Genomic DNA, 21,165 nt, shown 5'->3' on the forward strand with positions numbered 1-21,165 from the left:
CGGAGGGGCACTGATGGAGTGAAAGACAGGATATGCGGTCCAAATCCGCCTCACTGGGCGCCTATTCTGGCAAGGCTGAGTCTTCTCTCTTTCAACCTATCTATTGAGGGCTGCTGCTCAGGGCAGTCTCAGGCTCTGAGTTCGTAGGCCACGGTCCCAGGGCACCACAATGTTAAGAGTCGCCTTAGCCCCAGCACTCAAAGTTTAGGCTGGCGCCTGCGTAGGAAATAAAATATCATTTCTTGAATCAGTTTCCTCATCTGTGAAATGGGGACAGGAATCTCCGCCCCTTTACTCCCGGAGACCTAGTGCCCACTGAGTCTGGCAAGGGTGGGGTCTTTGAACCTGTGTCTAACTCCAAGAGCCTCGGCTAGGACTCCCTGGCCAGCCGCGCACCTGAGCTTGGGGCCGCGGCCAAACCCTCCCTCGAAGCTTCTCGCCCCGGTGAAAAGGGGCAGATTTCCCCGGAAGGTGCGTCTTCAAGCCCAGTCAGCCCTCACCAAAGGGGGAGGTCCTCTTCTTTTTGTAAAGTTGTGGAAAAAAGGTAAAGACTGGGCGCGCGAGGGAGCAGAGCCTGGGCGGATCTGGTCAGGGCGCGGGGAGCTGGCGGCGCAGCGGCTGCGGCTCCGGCCCCAGAGCCTGCGGCGTCCAAGTGGCCAGAGCGGCGCTGGGAGGGAGGCGGCGGGAGGAGGGAGGGGAGCCGAGGTGAAGGTGGGGGGAGGAGGGAGCGGCGAGTCCGGTCCGGGTTTTGCCGGCAGCCCCCGGGCAGCGTTCAGAGCTCCTGCCCGGGCGGGCGCGCGGTGGCGGCGGCAGAGGCGGCGGAGCCTGAGCGGGGATGTAGAGGCGGCGGCACTGGCGGCAGCAGAGGCGGCGGTGGCGGCAAGAGCAGGCGCCCGAGCCGAGCGACTGAGCCTCATCCCCGGGATCCGGGCCCTGCGTCCCAACCCTGCCCAGCCCGCGCCCAGCCATGCGCGCCGCCCGCTGAGTCCGGGCGCCGCACGCCGAGCCCTCCGCCCGCCGCGCCGCACTCCGCTCGGGGGTGATTAGTTGCTTTTTGTTGTTTTTTAATTTGGGCTGCGGGGAGGGGGAGGAGGGGCAGGTGCTGCAGGCTCCCCCCCCTCCCCGCCTCGGGCCAGCCGCGGCGGCGCGACTCCGGCTCCGGACCGGGCACGGCTGGCGGCTGGAGCGGAGCGCACCGCGGCGGCGGTGCCCAGAGCGGAGCGCAGCTCCCCGCCCCGCCCCTCCCCCTCGGCCTCGCGGCGACGGCGGCGGTGGCGGCTTGGACGACTTGGAGAGCCGGTAGGTGTCGGGCCACGGCCCTCCCTCGACCCCCCCGGAGGCCGGCCCCCTCCCCTTCCCCGCCTACCTCCCTCTCCTCCCCCGGGGTTCGGTGCGCGGCCAGGGCCGGAGTTCGGTGCGAGTCGGCTGAAAGTTTGGCGGCGCGGGTTCCCCCGAAGTTCAGGTGCGGAGAGCCAGGGACTGGGTAGGAGGGGTCCGTGTCTGGGAGGGGCAGGGGGCGCCCGCAGCCTGAGCCGCGGAGCCCCGGAGCCGCGGAGCCCTAGCGCCAGTGATCGCTCGGTGGCCGCTGCTGTACCCGAGCCTCCCCAAGCCGCAGTATGCTCGGTCGCAGATCACTGAGTTCAGACAAAAAGAGGGGTTTTAGGGTCGGGGACGGCGGGCTGGGCGCCGCGGAGTGGGGCTGAGGCTCTCCCTGCGGGGTACCGCCCCCCGTTCCTGGAGCTCGCGGGCGCTGGGGCGGCGGACTCCTGGGGTCCTCACCTCTCGGCGCTGGGCGGGCGCTCCGCCTGCGGGGGCGGCTGCTTGGAGATCTCCGGCGCGCACTGCCCCCCCGCAGACCCCGCTCGCAGCCCTGTGTTCGGGGCGACCGCAACTGCTCCGAGCCTCCCCCACCGCTTGCAAGAGGCGGCGGCCACTTCTGCATTTCCCCTCCGGCTCCTCGCCCCCGCTGCCCGCGGGGTGCCTGGCGGGCAGATCAAGTTTGACCTTTTTTTTCCGTCAAAGTGTCGCCCCCACCACCGCCGTGCCCCGCGGCCTCTCTCCTCCCCTCCCCGGCCTCCGGGAGTCTGTGGGGCTGTCTCTCGAGCCCCGCGTGGGCCACGCAGCGTGCGACGCCAGGGAAGGAGAATGGGGGTGTTGCTCGGGCTGCGGAACTGTGGGAGGCGGGCGTCCCAGGCGCCTGCCACGCTGCTCCGGCCCCACATCAACCCTGAAGTTCGGCGACCCCCGCCCCCACCCCCGCGCTTCCCGGGGGCCGCGCGAGGCGCCGAGCCGCGGCGCGAGGAATGTGCTAATTTTCCGACTAGGGGAAGTTGTCCTCGCCCGGAACGCGCTGCTTTCCGGCGGGGAGCGCGGGGTGCGCCTGGCTTTGTTTATTTGTAGGATCGGCAGAAGTGAGTGACCCCAGTTTTTAAATGGGGGGGCGCCACCTCCAGGACCTGTCAGAAGAGTTGAAGTAGCCAATAAGGGAGCAAGATCCCTTTTTGTTCTTTTTCTCCCCCGGGAACATGAAGGGGCGCGCGGAGTTGGGCTCGTGCCACGGGCTACAAGGAGGCACCAGTAAATTTGGGGGGTTCTGTGGTGACTTATTCGGCAAGACCCGCTCCCTCGAGTCTCCTGTGACAGGGGTCTGAAGGTTTGGCAGCCGCACCCCACTTTGCCCCCAGAACCTGGGTGGTCTGAGACTCGCGTCTTCCGCTGGGGGGGCTGAAGGGGTGGCGGCGGACCAGCGTCCTGATCCCCGCCTCTCCCCGCGCCGCGGGCGCTGCGTGGAGCCCTTGGATTTGTGGTGGGCCCCGCCGCCCCCCCGCGTTTGCTCAGGAAGCGCTGGGGAGGGGGGCGTGTGTGATCGCTCGGCCCTCGCCCCCGCCGGAGCCGCCCCAGGGCCGCCGGCAAACAGAGTCCCTTTCAAGTTTTCCGCTGGGGCCGCCTGGCGGGGGCTGCGAGCGCGGTTGCTGCGGACTTGTTTGGAGCGCGATTTGAACGCCCGGCGCCACCTCAGCTGCCCCAGCCCGCGGGGGTGGGGGGTGTCCGTCCCTTGCAACTGGGAGCATTTAAATTAGATGTTTTTGGGGGCCTGCTGGCCCAAGCCTGACCTGATTCCTCTCCCGAAAGACGCCCGTACCCTGCGTTCTAACCGCCACTGGAAACTCAGGAACTGGGGCCCAAAGCCCCCTCCAAACCCCGTTTTGAGAGCCGTGCGGAGCGACTCAGGCCGGCGCTACCTACCCATAACTGCGTAGTGTTGATTTAGCAGTTTCCCTAGATGAGAGTCAAGCTGGAGCTTGGGGGGGTTGGGGGTGGGGAGTGGCCCGCTCTGCAGCTGTCACCCCCCTCCCAGAACGGAAATTGTCCTCTCTCCTTGGGGAGGAGGGAGAGGGGGTGACGGTTTGATTTTTGCCCTGGGAAGAGATGGGAACAGCTGAGGGAGGTTGGCCTCTGAGTTCTTAGTCAACCCTGGGGAGCCTGGTAGGACCCCCCCCCCCAAATCCTGGCAGGAGCTGAGTCTCTCCCAGGGAAGCCCCTAGCCAGCCTTGGCCTCCCTCTCCGTGCCACTTCCCTTTCCAAGGTGAACCTCTGCAGAAGACAGACCCTTGGCTGGCTGGCTGTCGGTTGGTGCCTTATTTATGTGTGTATTTGGGCCGGCTGTTTTCCCGGCTCAGCAGGTGACCCTGGCCCGGGCCTCCTATCTCTCCCGCGACTGAGCCTGTTGACTTACCCGAGGGCCAGTGGCCTCGTCTTTATCACGTGAGGCCTGGAATGTCCACCCGGCTGGCTGGGCTGGGCTGGGCTGGGCTGGACTGGGTGGGGGAAGGGGAGGGTAGGATTCTGCATCCGAGGCGCAGGCCAGCACAGGCCTGTGTTCCATGGGTTCCCACCGTGACCCGCAACTCCTGCTGCCTCTTTCAGGCTCTTTGCCTGCCTTCTACCCATTTGACAAGTGTGAAACAGGCCTATAGGAACGTGGGGGCGGGGTTGCATCTGGATAAAGAACCAAGTCTCTGGGAATTAAATATTCTACTTTCTTTAGGATCGCACCTAGTTATTTTATGGGAGGTGGAATGGACATGGGGGTCTCCCTAGGGGAGAGAGAGAGGTGTGGGCTGGGCTGAGGTCATCTACCTTTCCAGGGTACAGGGTGGGTTGGATGAATGGGGGGATACAGGTAAGCCAGATCCAGGCCTGCTTTCCCAAAGCCCCCAGTCTGGTGGGTTGATCATTTAATGGGAATGAACTCCCCACGCGGTGCTCTGGAGCATACCTTCATTGATCAAGATGGGAGGGGCTCGCTTATTATTAGTTTTTATTATTGCCCACTCTATATGTAATTCATTTATTTATTGAGCACCTGCTGTGTATCAAACCCCACCCTTCTGGGGGTGCAGAAATGAATCATTCTGCATGGGCTCTAGAGGCAGGCCCCAGGAAGCCCCGCCCCCTTTCCCGCCCCCTGGGGCCCTATTTGGGTCTTTCCCCTTTTTTTTTTTTAACTGGGGCGCGCTCGCTCTTTGCGGCACCACCTGGTCCCACCCTAGCCCTGTGTGTGTGGTTGTGTATGTGTGTGTGAAGTGTCCTTGATTAAGTGTATTAATAGTTAAACTCTCACTCATAGCTGGAACTCACCAGACCACAAAAAGCCTCCCCCGTTACTCACGCGCTACTGCCCAACAAGAATATCCCACTAAAGTTTTTTTCTGCTTTCTCTTACTTCCCCTCGTGCTCCCCCCCTCCCCGCTGAGCCCACCCTCCCAGGCTTCGGGCAATGAGAAAGGACTGCCCCCTCAAAGACCCAGCAATCTCCAACCCTCCACCTGCCCCCCAAAGCCAGAGGCAGTGTCAGCTGACAGAGCTGAGGCTGTGTGGGCACTAGTCTGTTGGTCTAGGATGTGGGAATCTGGGTGATGTGTGTGCTTATGACTCAGGACATGTGTGTCTGTAAGTTGTGTATCTATATCTGTGAATCTCTGTTACATGTCTGTCTGTCTCAGGGTGTGGGAGTCTGAGCATACATGGGTTTATAAATCAGGGCATGCATCTGTGGATCTGCATTGTATGTGTGCATATGTGGTTGTGAATCTGAGATTGTGTATCTGAAAGTTGGATATGTCCCTGTAAGTCTGGGAATGTATATATTCGATGAGTTGTGTGTGCCTAGAATTTTGGAGTTTGTGTTAGTGATCTTTGTGTATCTGTGTGTTTTGTGTATGCTTATAAATCTGGGAGTGTCTGACTTCCTAGTGGTGTGTATGTGAATGTGGGAGTGTGCATGTCTGAGCTGTGTGGGCAGTGGTCTCTGCCTTTGCTGTCTGGTGGCTGTGTGTTCCATTTTCTTTCTGTATCTCTGTCTGCCAGTCTGTCTGTCTGATCTCTCCTCTGGTTGTTTGAGGCCTGGAGTGTGTGTAGCATGTGTGTGTAGCATTGAACCTTTCCCACCCGATCCTCCCCCACCAAGCAGTAACTGGGCAGCCTCCCCGTCTGCCTGCCTGCTGGGAGTTTTGGAAGCCGCAGAGGGAGACAGGCTGGGGCCAGGGTGACAGCGCGTATCCACGGCGATGGCAGCCTGTGATTACAGGAATAAAAGGATTTTAAGGTCATGAGTGGTTTGGGGGGGTCGTATCCCCCCCACACCCTTTGCTGGAACTGGTGACAGCAAAGGGCCAGAGCTGTGTGTCTGCAATTTGGGAAGCCTGCCCCAGTGCAGGTGAACATGGATATGCAGGGCTTACCTGGGAGTGTGAACACATGCATGTACATGCATGAGCAGAGCCTATGAGAGCATGTGTCCCTGTCTGCCTAGTCCCCATATGACAGTCCATAGGGCTATTCCCTGGGGGAGAATTCCCAGGAAGACTTCTTGCTTCTGGGTCTCCTGTGGAGCCGGAACCCTACAGTCGTCTGTATGCTGAAGTCTCAGCCCTTGCCTCTACCCATCTTCCCCACCCCTCCCCAAGTCAGGTGTCTCTGGCTAGAGACTGGCTGGGCCCAGTCACCTGGGCCAGGCCACATCTTGGGGTGTCAGTGCCCCTGGCCCAGCTCCAGCCCCTGTAATTGCATTCTGCTGCCTAATCCCCTGCCAGCTCAATTAGATCGCAAATTCTTCTTCATTTCCTGCCTCTGATGCTGGCCTCCCTCTGGGCTCACAGGGCCTGGGAGGGAGGGAAGGGATCCTGCCCCCCTTCCACAGCACTGGGGGCTCTGTAGGGGTGATTAGCTCCTGGCACACTGGCCCTGGAGCACAAGTTTGAACCCTGGGGACCAACAAGACAGGGCTCCACTGGCCCTTTTGGGGCCAGCTTCAGTACCCTCATGCTGGGGGAGGGGGCTTGTGTTACCTGGTACAGGCGCTCTGGGTAGACCAGGCGGATCACTCTGGCGAAGCTGCCACAAGCTCTGCAACCTCCTGCTCCCAGAGCAGTTGCTGGCCACCCCCAGCACAGCAGTGATGACCTTGTTTTTGACCTTTTCATGGTATCCATTCTAGCAGCCAATTGAACCACCTAGCTCCATGCCCACTGGGTTCTCCTACCCCCCTCCCTTGACCTCACTCAGAGAAGTATCTATGAGCAGTGGCTCTGGAGGCCATCAGACCTGGCTCCAAATCCTGGCCATGTCACCGCCTTTCTGGATGTTTGACACCTTATCAAGTTGTGTTATCTCTACAAACCTCAGTTTCCTTATCTCTGAAATGGGACAATAAGAATGCCTGCCTTACAAGACCATTTTCAGATGGACACAGGGATGGTTGCACAGTGCCCAGCATGGGGCCTAACCCATGGTCAGCATTCAATAGAAGTTGGCTTTTATGATGACAAAGACTCCATATCCCCCAGTGAAGAAAAGAACACATGACTCACACTTAGCATTTCTGATTCCATTTCTACTAATGACCAGGTATGTGACCTTGGGCATATCACTTTGCCTTCTGAGTTTCTCTACCCCATCTGCAAAATGGGACTGATACTAGGAATGACCTCACAGGGCACGTGAGAGCGTGTTCTGGGATAATGCACGCAGATGCTTGGCCCCGGCACGTTTGCAGCACGTTATTTGCTGGGGTGGGGTGGGGCAGGTGAAGACCCAGGCTCAGGGACAAGCAGACTGGCCAAGGTCATGAGGCTGATAATGGGGCCGGGGTGGGGTGGGAGGGCTAGAGGACGACCTGCTGCAGGCTCAGCTGCGATGTGAGGCCAGCCTTCCCTCCCGCGGGTCTCTGTGGAAAGGGCTGGTCTTTCCCTGGGAAGGGGAAGCTGGACATCCCCGCCTCCTTGCCAGGAGGCTCCGCAGCATCAGCTGTGCTGACAGCCCTCCTGGCTTTCTTGCTAGGGTGGCTGGCAGCTCTGGAAGGCCGGCTGTGCCCAGATCAGCCGGAGGGAAGAGGGAGCCTCCGCAGAGGTCTCCCTCCCATGCTAATCCCCCACCGCCCCTGCCACCCTCAGCCTGTCCTCGGTCTGTGGCTGGAAAGACAGAAAGGAGCCAGCGGGAGGGGAGCTGGGGAGACGCGCCGGAGGTGGGGCAGCCCTCCGCCTCAGGGCTCCCCTTCGCTCCCTGGCTAGTCTCCTGCTTCTTATGACCTCTGTCACTCACTGGCCGAGCTCTTTAATATTTCATGGCCCTTCAAGCTGCCCCCCTGCCCCAGCCCACAAGCCCCCTTTGTCTGCCTGCCACCCCCCCTGGGGCATCCTTGTCACAGAATTACTGACCCAGAGGCTGCCTCTGCTGACTCCCAACTGTGCCTGCCCCCCGACACTTTCCCTGTCCCTCCTGACCTGCCTCCCCCCACACCTCCACTTGTGATACCCTTAGTCTCTCGTAGGGACTTTCTCCCCCTCTCTGACATCTCTGACCATCTCCCTGCCCTTTTCCTCCATTTTCCTCTTTTGTTGGCTGCCTCCTTCCCAGTGGAACAGAAAAGCGGCAACTGGTCCGCCTGCCTGTCTGCCCCCTCCCCCGGGTCCAGCCCTTCCTGCCCCCTCCCCCTAGCCGTGTCGGCGTGAGAGCTGGTTTTATTTATTTTTCTGTTTGTTTGGGAAGAGGGCAGTGGCGGCTCTGGGCCCTGGCTGCCCTGGCTGTCGCGCTCTGCTTGGAGCAGCGGGCAGGCGGGCTTCGCTGGCCTCCCAGGAATGTGGCCGGGACGCCCCGCGCTATATTTACTCCCCTCCAGCTGCTGGCCCCAGCAGGGCAGAGCCAGGCCTGCCTGGTGGCCCCGGGGGAGCCCTGTACCCACCCTCCCCTGTCTGGCAGACCCCACGTGGCCCTTGGGCCCACCGCTCTCCCTTGCCTGTGACCTCCGACCTCAGATTTGCCCAGCCTGCCAGCAGGAACACTTGGGTGGTATGCCGGGACGGGCATGAGGGTGGGCACGGGGGGCCTGGTTGTGTGGGCAGCACCTAGCAGTCCTCACACTCCCTCCCAGGGGCCCGGCCTGGGCCTGTAATCTGCTGGCTGTGACTATGCAAAGCACCTTCCAGGCTTCTCTCCACAGGTGTGGCGCCTGCTCTTGCCACAGTCCCCTCAGCTCCAGCGTGATCACTGGCGGGGGTGGGGCGGGGGCATGGGGGGTGCTGAGCGGCTTGGGCGGCTGTGCTGCCTGCATCACAGGACACCCCCGGGGTCCCTCACATAGGCATGCGTGTGAACACACCTAAGTGCTGGCACACGCGTGTGCAGAAAGACTACGTTACACATGAAACATACTGGATTGCACCTTCCTTGGAGGCAGGGCCGTGCCTCCTGTCATTGGTTCCCTCATTCATCAGACGCTTATAGGGGCTTTTGGAGTCTGCTCCTCGCCAGCTTTGCGATGGGATGTGGCAGTGATTCCTTCCTGCACCCCCAGTGCCTGGCACTGAGTAAGCGTTTGAAGAGCTTTAGCTGCTACTGTGATCATTGCTGCCCCCAGTTATTATTACTGACAGTGGCAATAATAATAGGTAGCCCATCCTGCGCCCTGACGGGGCAGGCACTGTGTTAACAGCTTTCTGGCTCTTGCCTCCTTAATCCCCACAGTAGCCCAGCAAGTTGGGTCTTAGCATCCTCATGCCCAGATGAGGAAACTGAGGCTTGGGGAGTTTGTGACTGTCACTGACAAGTGGGATTGGGTCCTGGCAGAGCCCTTGACAGGCTGTGAACACTATGGGGACAGCAGAGGTTGGTCTGTATATGGTGTTTCCTGCACCTTGCACTCTGCCGGCCCACAGCGGGACTCCCTACACGCCACTGGACACAGGCCTCGCTCTTCCCTCCTTGAGGCCCCAGGAACCCCGGCCTTGGGCCTGTCGCGTGGGGCAGAGATGGGCTCATAGGCTCCTTGGTGGACAAAAGAACGAATTAGTGAATGACTGGCTGTGGGAATGAGCACTCTTAAAGGATGTGCTGGTGGGCAGACCGGTATGTGGAGACCCCCTGGCCCTACAGATGATTCTGGGAAGTGAGGTGGGGGCAGGGCTGAGACATGTGGCCAGAGACCAGTAGGCTACTGGGCTGAGCCAGCAGGGCAAGTCATATCTTCCTTTTAGACCTGTGGTCCCAACCCCCACCCCCAGCCCTCCTGGTACCCGACTGTGGCTTGTTAGGAACCCGGCCACATACCACCGCCTGTGTCTCCCCTCCAGTCCATCCGTGGAAAAAATTGTCTTCCATGAAAGCAGTCCTTGGTGCCAAAATGGTTGGGGACCACTGCTCTAGACCACAGTTTTTCCATCTGTCCAATGGGTTTGGGAGCCTTTGCCCTGGCTAGCTGCCAGCTGGCCTGGGCTGGGGCTGGCCTGGGAGGTGAGGGGACTGTGGTGGGAAGGAGGAAGCAGTGGGTGGTAAAGACAGGAAGATGAAGCGTGGAGCTTGGCTTGGAACCTGAGAAGCAGGGAGACCAGCCCTGACCTGACTCTTGCCCGCCCTCTGAGCCGCAGGGTGGGGGTGCAGGCACACAAACCCCCAGCCGCCCAGTCTGGCTGTGGTGCGGGCTGACTTCCTGACATCTGCAGTGTTAGTGGCTGTATGTGCCAGGAAGAGGCAGCCTGTCCCCTGGGACTAGACCAGCTCTTCCCCAGGCCCATAGCCTCCCCCCCGTTTCTTGTCAGTTTCTGTTGACCCCAATGGGAGAGGCCCAGCCCCTCTACTGCCTGCCTGCCTCCCCCAGAGCTAGATGAGAAATTGCAGTAGGCAGGAGTGGGTATGGACCCCTTTCTGCTGGGAGTGTCAGATCTTGGTGGCCTAGGATTTTTAGTCACAGGAGTCTGGAATCATAGTACGCTTAGAACAGGAATTCTCAAGTCAGGGTTCTTGTGTTGGGGTTCTAGAGTCATCATAGAACCATAGGTTTTACTGCTAGAAGGAAACATAAATGGTCATGTTTCCATCTCCTTGTTTGATGCTAGGAGACACTGGCGCTCTGGTGGGGGGGCTTCCGTGAGGTCACATAAGTCCGCACATGGGACAGAAACGCTGCTTCTGCCTCTAGTCTGCTCCTCCCTGCGATCCGGCCAGTGTGGAGATGGGCTGTGGGCCCAGTGAGGCAGCGAGGGGACGCGGCTGGCCTGCAGGCACAGGAGGGGTCCTCGCGGCGGTGCCTGCCCGCCCGCTGCCCACGCTTCCCGAGGCACCAGCGTGAGGAGGAAATGCAGGCTGTTGCTTCCAGCGACAGCCGGCAGGGCCGGGCGGCTTCCCAGCTCCCCCTCTGACTCATGGCCGCCTGCAGCTCCCCCTCCCCTGGAGGCCTCAGCAGCCCCATCTGTGCAATGGGGAGAGGAGGCTTACCCCACAGTCTAGCGCAGACAGCACAGTCAGGATTTTTTTCGAGACTACTGTTAGGCTGTGGGAGAGTGGAGAGAGTAGTCTGGGACAGGCAGCTGGGCGTTTGAACCCACAACACTGAGAGGTTCTGTTTGGAGTCACCCTCACCTCCACGAACCTGGGAGGGCTGAATTGGTTCTTGGTGCAGGGAGGTGTGGTGGGCGGCAAATGGATAGACAGAGGAGGGACCTGTAGTCAGTGAGTTTTAGGAAGAGCACGGGACGGGAGGCTTAGCTCTTTCCTGACCTCAGTATTCCCACCTGCAAAATGGAGGGTGTTAGTTATCCCGTGAGGTCACTCATTCGCCGCCTGTGCTGTGCCTGCATGCTGGCGCTAGCGGCAGATCAGCCAGGGAGGGGAGGAATCCTTGGCTGCAGACACGGGTGTGTGTGTGTGTGTGTGTGTGTGTGTGTGTGTGTGATTTGGTCGAAGGGTTGACTCTGGGAGAAGGAATGAGGTGGGGAGAGGTAAGGAGCCGGCCAGCAAGGCACACTGGCCAGCGGAAAATCCCAGCTGTTTTCAGGAAGTGTTTCCTGCGCTGGTCTCCTGGGAGGGAGACAAGGCAAGCAGGAAGAAGGGCAGTGCAGGGGCAAATAAGGCCCCCAGACAGTCCAAGTGGAGACATCCCAGGCCTGGCAGCTGGGCGGGTGTGCCCCTCACATGGCGGGAGGGCTGGAATGTACCCCCATACTCCGAGGCTGGGTTTGTGGTGGGGGACTGGGGCTGCCAGGAGGGGCTGGGCCATTGTCCAGATTTCAAAGCTCTCCCCAGGGGCCTCATGGTGCCCTCCACCCTGTCCTGAGCTGCTGCCACCCTGTCCTGAGCTGCTGCCGCGGGGGTGGCAGATGCTGTTTCATCGCTGAGGCAAGTGGGAGGCCTCCGGAAGGTCCTCCTGGGAGGTTGGGGGGGGCAGCGGGGGTGTCAGCAGCTGCCGCCCCGCTGGCTCGCAGTGGCCTCCTGGGTCCCAGGGGCTGGGGGTGGTGCTTCTGAATTGAGGCTGGTCCCTCCTGTCCTTGCTTTCCCCCCACTGCCCACTGAGCTTCTTGGCTCTGCCCCCCTCCCATTCCTGGCTGTGTCTGCAGAGCCCCCGGGGAAGGCAGGGAGGAGGCGCAGCGGGCTCAGAACAGCGGGTGCCCGTGCAGCCAAGTATTTGCGCGAGCTGTCAGAGACAGACAGGCATGTGGGGAATTTGGTGCGTGTGGGGCTGGGGGAAGCAGCCGGGTGGGCAGGCAGGAGGGAGGAGGGAAGCTGAGGCTGCCTCCCGGCCTCCTGAACCCTGCAGAGACCCCAGTCCTAGAGGCTGGCCGCACCCATCACCTTCCTCCTGGCTGTACCAGAGCAGTGAGGGGAGTGGGGCTGGCGCTGGCTGCGTCTGGTAGTACTGCTGACACAGGAAGGGGGCGTCCTGTCGAGGGCCTGGAGCCTGGGAGAGGCTCTGGTGGATTGTGGAGCCAGGCAGGAATCCGGGTTGTGCCGACTGTGGCCTCCAGGAAATAGCAGCTGTCATGCTCCCGCCCCCCACCCCCCAAGCCTGGCACAACTTGTTTCCTGGCCAGGGTCCGGCTGGGGCAGATTGGAGGAGCCTGGTATTGCCCGTCCTGAGCAGGACCAGGCAGGATGGAGGGGGCCATGTTTATAAGCCTAAAGGCACTTGGGGTACTGGGGGGAGGAGACCTCAGCCCTTATCTCCTCATGAAAAGACCCAGCCTGTCACCTTTGTGGCCTGTTCTCCAGGAGCACCTGTTAGGTAGGGCAGGGCCCGGAGCCCAATAATACTCGATTTTTCATAGCTGAGAGCCCAGAGAGGGGGACACGCTGGCCCAAGGTTACACAGTGAGCTCCCCGGCCTTCCTTCTACCCCCCATGTGGGTGGGGCCACTAGATATTAGTGAACATTGGGGGTTTGCTGAGGAGGGGGGCTATATTTAGTCAGTCCTGCAGAACCAAGGGGCCCCTGGGAGCAGCTGTCGGGGGGGTACACAGACGGGGCCTGGACCTGCATTTAGTCTGGACAGAAATATCCTACCCCCACCCATCCACCCACTGGCTAGGCCGCCAGGCTGCGGGCTTGTCCCCTGAGGGGCAGCTTGCCTGGGCCTGGCGGCCGGCGGGACAGGCAAGATGACCCGATAGGCTTTTCCCAGCTCAGGTTTCGATGAAACAGGAACCGGAGCTGCAGCCTGGGCTGAGGGGGCCAGGGCAGCCAGAGCCTGGGGGCCGGGGCTGCCTCCCCCGCCACCCCCCTGTCCTCCCCTCGATGCAGCTTCCCCTTCCCTTTCCCCTTCTCGAGCCTGGGGAAGCAGCAGGTTATTTATCAAGCCAGCCTCCCTGCCGCGCCTGCCCGCGCCTCCCCCCCACTGCCTCCTGCGCTGGCGGCCATGAGCCCAGCCGAGCAGGGTGAGCTGGGCGGGCAGGCGGCGGGATTAGCTCAAGAGACGTGAGTCACCCCATCCCCGGCAGCCCCACGAGGCCCTGCGGCCTGGCAGGCAGAGCACACGCTCACGCACCCCGCATGCGGCACACCCAGGGGCACACGCTTAGGACAGTCACAGTCGCTCACAGCACACAGAGTTCCACACGACTCAGCACACCCAGCTGACACGCATGGCGCAGACTTGGTCACATGCGCTGTGCACACACAGCTCCCATGTGGGCACTCCAGAAGCACATTGGCTGGTGCAGTCACAGCCCCAGCCGCTGGCGCCCACACGCGCTGGCACCTACCTAGGCGGATGGCCGCACAGGTGTGCCCCTTGGGAGGAGGCCACGCTCACCCTGTGGGCCCTGGGAAGGCAGTTTGTGTGTCTGCTCCATCCTGTCACAGGCTCAGGCGGTGAAGCTCAGGCCGCAGCTTACACCCAGACGACCCTACAGAGCGAGGCCGCGAGCACGGACACAGAGCCTGCTGCACACCGTGTGCACACAGGCTCATAGGGGAGTTCTGTGAGGTAGGGGTGGGGAGGTGGGATCATTCTCTCCCATCACCAGGTGGGCTTGGCCCTCCCTGGGGGAAGAGGCCCCCAAATCGGGCATGGGAGTGTTGAACGCCCCTGCCCTTCAGCATGGGGAGGGATGCAGAGGAGCTGCGAAGAGGGAAGGCTGTAGAATGAATGCTGTGGAAAATTGATTTCCCCAGGAAACCCAGCTGGCTGGTCCCCCGACTCAGGGACGCAGGGGCCTGGGGAGGTGGGGGTGCCAGAGACTGGGGGAGGAACGAGACCACCGACAAGTGGGCTGTGCCCGGGAGTCTGTCTGCCTGCCCCTCCTGCTCATCTGGCACCTGTTTCTCCTGTCCTCATAATTCCTGAGGCCCTCGTATCCAGCGCCCCCCACTTAGAATGTGGCCATAGCTCTGGTTCTGAGTCTACAGCCCTGCAAATGGGCATGGAGCTGGCTTGAGTATAAGGGAGGCCTGGGCTGCTGAGTGGGGGGCATGTTCTCGGGGAGCTTCTAAGCTTCTGTCCTGCATTGGGATTGAGGCCTTCCTTCCCAGGACTGGGCACAACTAGGGGTAAATCCATTTTCTGTATGCTGAAAAAAGTACCCATTTTTCAGATGAGAAAACTGAGTCTGTTGGAGATGGCTTCATGGTCATGAAGGGCTTTGGACGGTCACCTAACACCTGGACTACAGATCATTCTGGGCTCACAGGATGGAGACATCCTAGCAATGGTCAAAGGGCAGGTGGCTATAAGGACTCGGGCCCAGGCAGACTCCCACCTTCTGGCCATACAGGTCTCCTCCATGAAGGTCTGGACGGTGGTCAGGGAGGAGAGGGCGGCCCAGATATCCTGCGGGAAAATAAGCAGCAGTGGCCAGTCTAGAAGACTCCCTGAGCCTTGGACTCAGGAGTTGGACAGGCCTAGACTCCAAACCTGGTTTTGAATTACTTTGCTGTGTAATCATGGGCCAATCTGCTCACCTCTGTGATGTCACTTTTGTCACCTATAAAATGGGAGTAGCCCTCATATCTGTTTCAAAGCTCAGGGCCTGAAGCAGATGGTGGGGTATGGTCTCACCACTTCTTTCTTGCCTGTCACACCTGTGTCTCCAGGTGAGTCCAGACCACTGCACCCCACTATCTGCTCTTCCAAAGCTAGCCTACATCAGTGGCTCCTTGAATACAACGTCTTGGATTTAGTCTTCTCTAGGGCTGCTCTCAGATGGGAATGATGAGGTCAGGGAGTGAAGAGGCTGAGCTGGAACCCAGGGCTGGGGGAGGGGATGGATGGGAATGGGTTGGACCCAGGGCAGAGGAACCTGAGATCCTTGGGTGGAAATTCTTAGAGGCTTCACAATATGGGAGGAAATAGAAAGAACCAAATATAGTTTCAAGGCTTTCTCTGTTCCGCACCCCAACATTCATACAACAAGACAAGAAGTTAGATTTGAAAAGGGACTTCCAGATGGCAAGTGGGGCCTTTGCTGGGTGGTGAGGGGCTTGGCACGTGCCTGTGTGGCAGGGCTGGGGGCTCGGGGTAGGAGGAAAGGCTGGAAGGAAGTGTAGGTGGGCTCTTCCTGTGGCCAGAAAGGGAGTTGCGAGCCTGGCCAGCTGGGTGCTGCCCTCCTTGTAACCTTCAGACTCCTACCATATGCTCATCTCTGCGTCGCCCTACGGGTCAGAGGGCAGGGGGTGCTTAGTATTTGAGGCTGGGGAAACTGAGGCATAAAGGATTGGCTCGGAGCTCAAAAGCAAACAGTGGTAGAACTGGGGCCATCATCTAGGTCATACCCAACACCCCTGGCCTGAGCTGTCCTTGACATTCACTCTTATGCTGGTAGACAATGACAGTAAAAACAACAACATAATAAGCTGTCATTTGTTGAGCGCCTACTGTGTGCTGGCCCTGCACTGAGGGCTTCACCTATATCCTCTCCAGGTCCCCGACGGGGTGAGGCTGGGTATCACCTGCATTGAGCAACTTGTCTGAAGTCACCTAGGCTGGACGCTGCAGAGCTGGGAGTGGAACCCTGTCTCCAAAGCCCACTTGAACCCAGGCATGGCCAGAGCCTGTGCCTTTGAGGGGAGGGGCTCCCCCAGCCCCCATGCCCAGCCCCATACCTGGCCTGGGGCCCTCTGCTATCTCAAGGCACTTTCAGATTTGAACCCAAGGGCCTTGAGGACTGTTAACCCCCTTAGGCCCGGGGAGGGTGAGCCCCTCTTTGCCTTAGCTTCTGCAAGGGAAGTGATTCACTGAGGGGTTGGGGGCAGGGGTTCCCCTGGGGAGCACAGTGATGCCCCTGGGGTTTCTGGGATTCCCCTGCAGGCAAGTTCTGGGAAACTCCATTGCTGGGCTTGTGAGAGCCACCTAGGGGCCTGGCCAGGGTCACACCTCCTCCAGCCCCTTCCTTCCTGGGGGGTCCTTTCCTCTCTCTGGGGAGCCCTGCAGGGACTAGTTGAGAAAGCGACCTTGAGCTGGCATTTCCTTGTAAGCACACAGGGACAGCCGCAGTGACCTCCCATCCCCTGGTCAGTGTGCCACTTAGCCAGAGAGCACCAGGCACTGCGTGGCCCTGGGTCAGGGCTTACCAAAGGTCACTAAGTCGGTTGACTTTGCCCGAGGTTGATCCCAGCCTCAGATCACTTCCCCTTTCTGGTCTCAGTTTCTTCATCTGTGAAATGACTGTTATTGTCTGAGGCAGGGTGAGTTTGTCCCCCTCGGGGACAGACACACTCACGAGCCCTGTGACCGGTGTTTCCAGGTCCCCCATACCCAGGGCTCCCTCAGCCCTCACACCAGCACCGGGGTCCAGGGGAAGCAGACTGGGCTCCAAACTTGGGCTAACCTCGGTTTCAGGCTCATGTCCGCCATCTACGGCATGGGTGACCTTGCCCGGTCACTGTTCCCGCTGAACCTCAGTATCCTCATCTGTGAAATGGGGGGACCCTGGTGCCTGCCACCTAGGGCTGCCATGAGGATAAAAACAAGATGGCATGGGCAGAGCACCTAGCCCAGACTTGATAGATAGTGGTGACAGTGGAGCCCCCTCCCCCCAGGCTGTCCTCCTGGTCACTGTCCCCTCAGCCTTTGTCTTGAGGATTCTGGGAAGGAGACGGTGCCAGTCTGCTGGCTCAGCCAGCTTGGCCACTGACCTTCAGAGCACCCAGGCTGTCAAGGCCGCCTGACTGCCTGCTGGGCGGGCAGGCGGGCAGGGGGGAGCGCCAGCCAGCTCCTCGCCTGACGCTGCCCGCCCCTGCTCCCACTCTCCTCTCCCTCTCTGCGCCTGTGTGTGAGCTAATTAATCTCAGCCCCTTTGGGAAATTAGAACGCTGCAGCCGCGGCCTCCTCAGCCTCGCGGTGCCTGTGCTGCTGCTGGGCCATGCCAAGACCCGCTGTGGTTTAGGGACACTGGGGCGGGGGGTGGGGGCAGCAGGATGAGCTGGACAGGCCATGGTCTCCCTGAGCCCCCCACCTCCTGGCTGGGCGCTCTGGTCTCAGCCCCCTCTGTTCCCAGGTAGCATCCACAAAGGATGCCAGGCGAACACCCCGCTCTGGTGACACCTAACCCCCAGTAGCCTCTCTGACCCGGTCCCAGGGCTGGTATGGTCATCCCTCACCCCACATCCCATCTCATTGTAGGGTCCTCTTGTCTGCCCAGCTTGGGCTGATGGAGACAGATGTAATTATGGAATTTTGCTTGGGAAATTAATTTGAAAAAGTTAATTAATTGGCAGTTCCGGAGGTGGCGCGCGCCACGCCTGGCCGGTCTTGCTGACGTCAGTGCTGACCCGCTGGAGACGTGCAGCTTCCTGGGCAGGGTGGGCAGAGGGACCCCGGTGCCCCAGTGACCTGGCTGAGCATCCCTGAGACAGGCAGTTGGACAGTGAGGAGCAAGGGCGGACCAGCGTCCTGGCTCAGAGCGGGCACCTGGGAAAGATCTGTTGGCTGGATGTGCTGAGAATGGACTCGGTGTCCTTAGAACGCAGCCACTTTGTATGTCCAGCAAGCCATTGTCCAGCTTCTGTGGTACACCCACCCCAGTGACTCAAGTGCCCCCAGCCGACACAGACTACGGAATGTTTTCTCCAGTTCCTCCAAAACCCTCTTCTCAAGGAAAACCTCTAAACCAATTCTCAAAGGCTTTTTCGAAGGGCGCAGGGGACATTATTGGGCCCATTGTGCAGATGAAGCAGCTGAGACTCGGAGAGGGTGTGACTTGCCCAGGTTGTTCGGCTGTGTCCTCCCAACAGGGTGGAGCAGGAGGCATAAAACTTGGTCTTCCCAAAGGACAAATGCCACAGTTGTTAGGATCCGACAGGCAGCTCCTCCCGAGCGTGAGTGATGGGGCCCTACAGTTGACTCTGTTCCCCAAGGAGGAGGCTGGAGAACATGGCCAACCGCCCATCCTTTCACTCCCAGCCCCATTTTCCCTATTTTCCTCCTTACCCACCCTTGGCATTTGTGGTGCCCTGTGTGTATGTATAGGGGCTCTCCCACCAACACCCATCAATCCTCAGGACCACCCAGCCCCATGCCCCGTGGCGCCCAGGGTACATAGAGACCCCTCCAACCACTACCTCCTGGGCCCCCTGCAGGGCTGCTGACCACAAGCCTCAGCCAGACCAAGTCCTGGTTGGAGGAGTGCTGGCTTTCAAGCAGTCTTTGTCCAGACAGGGGAAGGGTCGGGCTGGGGCAAGAGGTGACCAGGCCCAGGACATGTCAGGTATACTAACCCACAGGAAGCCGGGGAGGTGAGGAGGGTGGGCTCTCCTGAGCTGTGTGGCCTGGGACAGATCCCTTAGCTTCTCTGAGCCTCATTTTTCTCATCTGGGAAATGGGGATGATCATTTGTGCCATTCAGAGAGCTGTGGTGACATGCAGGGATGTATAACACTAGCAGCCCAGATCTCTGGGGCCTGCTCCGAGGGAGTCGGTCCATCCAGCATGCACCCTGGGATCTGTTTAGCCCATTCCCTCACCTCCAGGGTTTCCAGGGGCCAAGTGGGCCCTGCAGTTACCTTTGTAGGCCTCACCTCCTGTGGTTATTCAGAATAAAAGTGACCGGATGGGCAGGCTGGGCTGGGCACTCTGACACAGTCTTCTGGGTTTCTTCAAGATGCCACCCCCAGTCTGGAGTTTAAGTGGGCCACACCCACTGCCTGAGCATCCTGGTGGGCTGGGTATGGGGTCAGAGGAGAGATACTTCCTCTGCCAACTTCGCTTCCTTCAAAAAGCCCTCCCTGGTACTGCTCCCTGATAATTTAGTCCTGTGGTTAGCGCTCAGACCCTTCTGTGTGTGTGTCCGTAGGCCGGGAGCTCCCTGCCGGTGGGTCCATGGCATCTCCTGTCTGTATCCTAGTGTCCAGCACAGGGCTAGCACTCTATGAGGGGTCATAGGGCTCCTGCGTTCCCATCTTACAGATAGGTCAGTTAAGGCCCCATGAAGCCCTTGCTCAACCAAGGTCACAGCCTGTTGAGGGGCAGAGCTCAGGTGGGGGCGTTCTGGAGCCTTCAGGCCTCAGGACCATTCCTAGGCTTCCCCGGGCCCTGCAGTTCCTGACCACTGGCAGGCAGTGTTCTTCGAGTCCAGCCTTTAGCCCTGTGCTCCTGAGGGCTTAGGGGGTTCTGGCGTCAGACAGGGTCAGAGGGCAGGCTTTCATCTCTTTGACCCTCAGTTTCTTCATGTGTAAAACAGGGATCCTAGCACTTCTTGTAGTGCTGGGTGGGGGGCATAAAAGATATCATCATGCACGTGTTGTTCTTAGCTTCAACGCCTGGAGTTCACCATCGTTATTATTAGGATGGACACTGTTATTTTGTTACCATCGCATTATTATTTATGCTCCCAGGGCCTGGCAGCTGCCGAGCGGTGGTGCACGCAGGGGCTCCGGGTCTGGGAGCTGAGCTCTGGTCTGCAGAAAAGAAGTTGCAGTTCCTAATTAGTTAGTGCTCCAAGGAGAGGGCCTGGATTTTAATTTTTGCTGCAGGGTCCCACCTGCCCAAGGCTTCCCAGCCCCTGTCATCCACTGGGCTGGGGCTGCGGCCCCCTCCCCAGCTTCAGGTAGGGGGCCTGGCCCCAGGCAAAAGCCTCCCCAAATTTCCCCTGCCACTCCCTCTGCCTCCCAGACCTCCGGGTCCATGAATCATTTATGAGGCAAAAATGAAACCAATTAAGGACAAACTTTGAAAGCCTCTAATTGCTGCGCCTGGTGGCACCGAGGAATGAGGGGAGACAGGCCTTCTCGGTGCGGAATCTCCTTGGCCCAGGCCTTCCCAGGCCGCCTGTCCCGTGGCGGCCCAGGGCGCCTCCCGGCTCCCCGCCGCCTCCCCGCCGGACGCGGACGTGCCTGCGCGGCTCTGGCGGCGCGGCTGCCACCCCGGCGCCCGCCCGGGTCCCAGGCCGACTAATTAGGCCCGGCTCCCTCCCCGCGCCGCCCACTGCCCGCTCCAGGCCGGCTGCCCGCTCCAGGCCCGAGGTGATGGCGGCTGTGCTGCCGTGCTGGGGCCTGTGCCCCAGAGCTGGCCGCGCTTCTCGGGCGGGAGCCAGCCCTGCCCGCCCGCCCGCCCAGCTTAACCCAGACGAGCCCGGGACGCCCTGTCCCTGAAGTGGGAGGCGGGGGCCCCACACCCCCGCCGCGGGCCGGCAGGCTGGGGTGTGCTGGGGACGTGGCCGGTCTCGGGAGGGAGAGGCTGGTCCCCACGCTGGGCTGGAAGGGGCTGGGGCCGGTGCAGGGAAAGTGACCTACTGAGCTCCTGAGGTGTGACATTGGCGCACTGGGATCCAGCCGCCTAAGCTTTGCCACAACAAAGCGACCTACCGCACAGTCCTCAGCCTCGGTTTCCCCGTTTGTAAACTGTTAGCACCAGCCAGGTTTCTCCGAGATTTGGGATTGGGGGAGCTGGGCCGTGTATATCTCCGCCGCTCCGCTCCCTTGGGGGCTGCTGAGGGGTGGGGAGCAGAGTGGGGACCCCGCAGAGCCCGCCTCACTGCCCTGGGCCCTGGGTGCCGGTGACCAGCCTGCTGGCCGCGCTGAGGGCCAGGCGGGCCCTGGGCACTCAGGCACGTTGTTTGCTGAAACCAAATTTCCGTGCTTGTGTTTTTCCATAATTATATTAGCAGGTGGGATTTTTCCTCGGGGAAGCAGTGGGAGGGGGAGCGCCATGGCAGTGTCCCCGCCCGCTCTGAGCGTGAGCTCACACTCAGCTCTGCCCGCCTGCCGTAATGATTTTTTAATTATGCAGCCAGTGCTCGGAATTGCTAATCCACCTCCAGCCCAGCACCCCTCCTGCGGCTCACACCCTGGCCGATGTTCCTGGAGTGGCAGTGCCCAGCCCTGTGCCCATCGAGGAGCGCCATGGTGGGAGAGAGGGCCTGGGAGAGAGGGCCGGCCACGAAGGACCACAGGGGCACCTCTCC

The 21,165-nt window shown here is 60.5% G+C and overlaps 1 protein-coding gene and 1 long non-coding RNA gene across 4 annotated transcripts in view; one reads left to right on the forward strand and one right to left on the reverse strand.

The window, feature by feature from the left end:
• Positions 1 to 347: 347 nt before the first annotated feature.
• Positions 348 to 21,165, forward strand: part of CXXC5 (CXXC finger protein 5) — a 33,712-nt gene continuing 12,894 nt past the window's right edge. The window contains exon 1 of one of the 3 annotated variants that reach the window (XM_075996118.1): positions 348 to 544. The gene's annotated coding sequence lies outside the window, so the exon portion shown is untranslated. Of the gene's footprint in view, positions 545 to 767; positions 1,300 to 1,356; positions 1,463 to 21,165 lie in introns of those variants that run through there. The other 2 variants (XM_012749064.3, XM_012749065.3) reach the window with 2 other exon arrangements.
• LOC142863082 (uncharacterized) lies at positions 10,406 to 14,598 on the reverse strand. Its single transcript, XR_012913962.1, has 3 exons — positions 14,527 to 14,598; positions 13,531 to 13,674; positions 10,406 to 10,550 (listed from the first exon to the last, which is right to left on the reverse strand). It is a non-coding gene; the product is annotated as an uncharacterized LOC142863082 (long non-coding RNA).

Source organism: Microcebus murinus, chromosome 21, assembly GCF_040939455.1.
Source record: "Microcebus murinus isolate Inina chromosome 21, M.murinus_Inina_mat1.0, whole genome shotgun sequence".
In the NCBI taxonomy this organism is placed as follows: Eukaryota; Metazoa; Chordata; class Mammalia; order Primates; family Cheirogaleidae; genus Microcebus; species Microcebus murinus.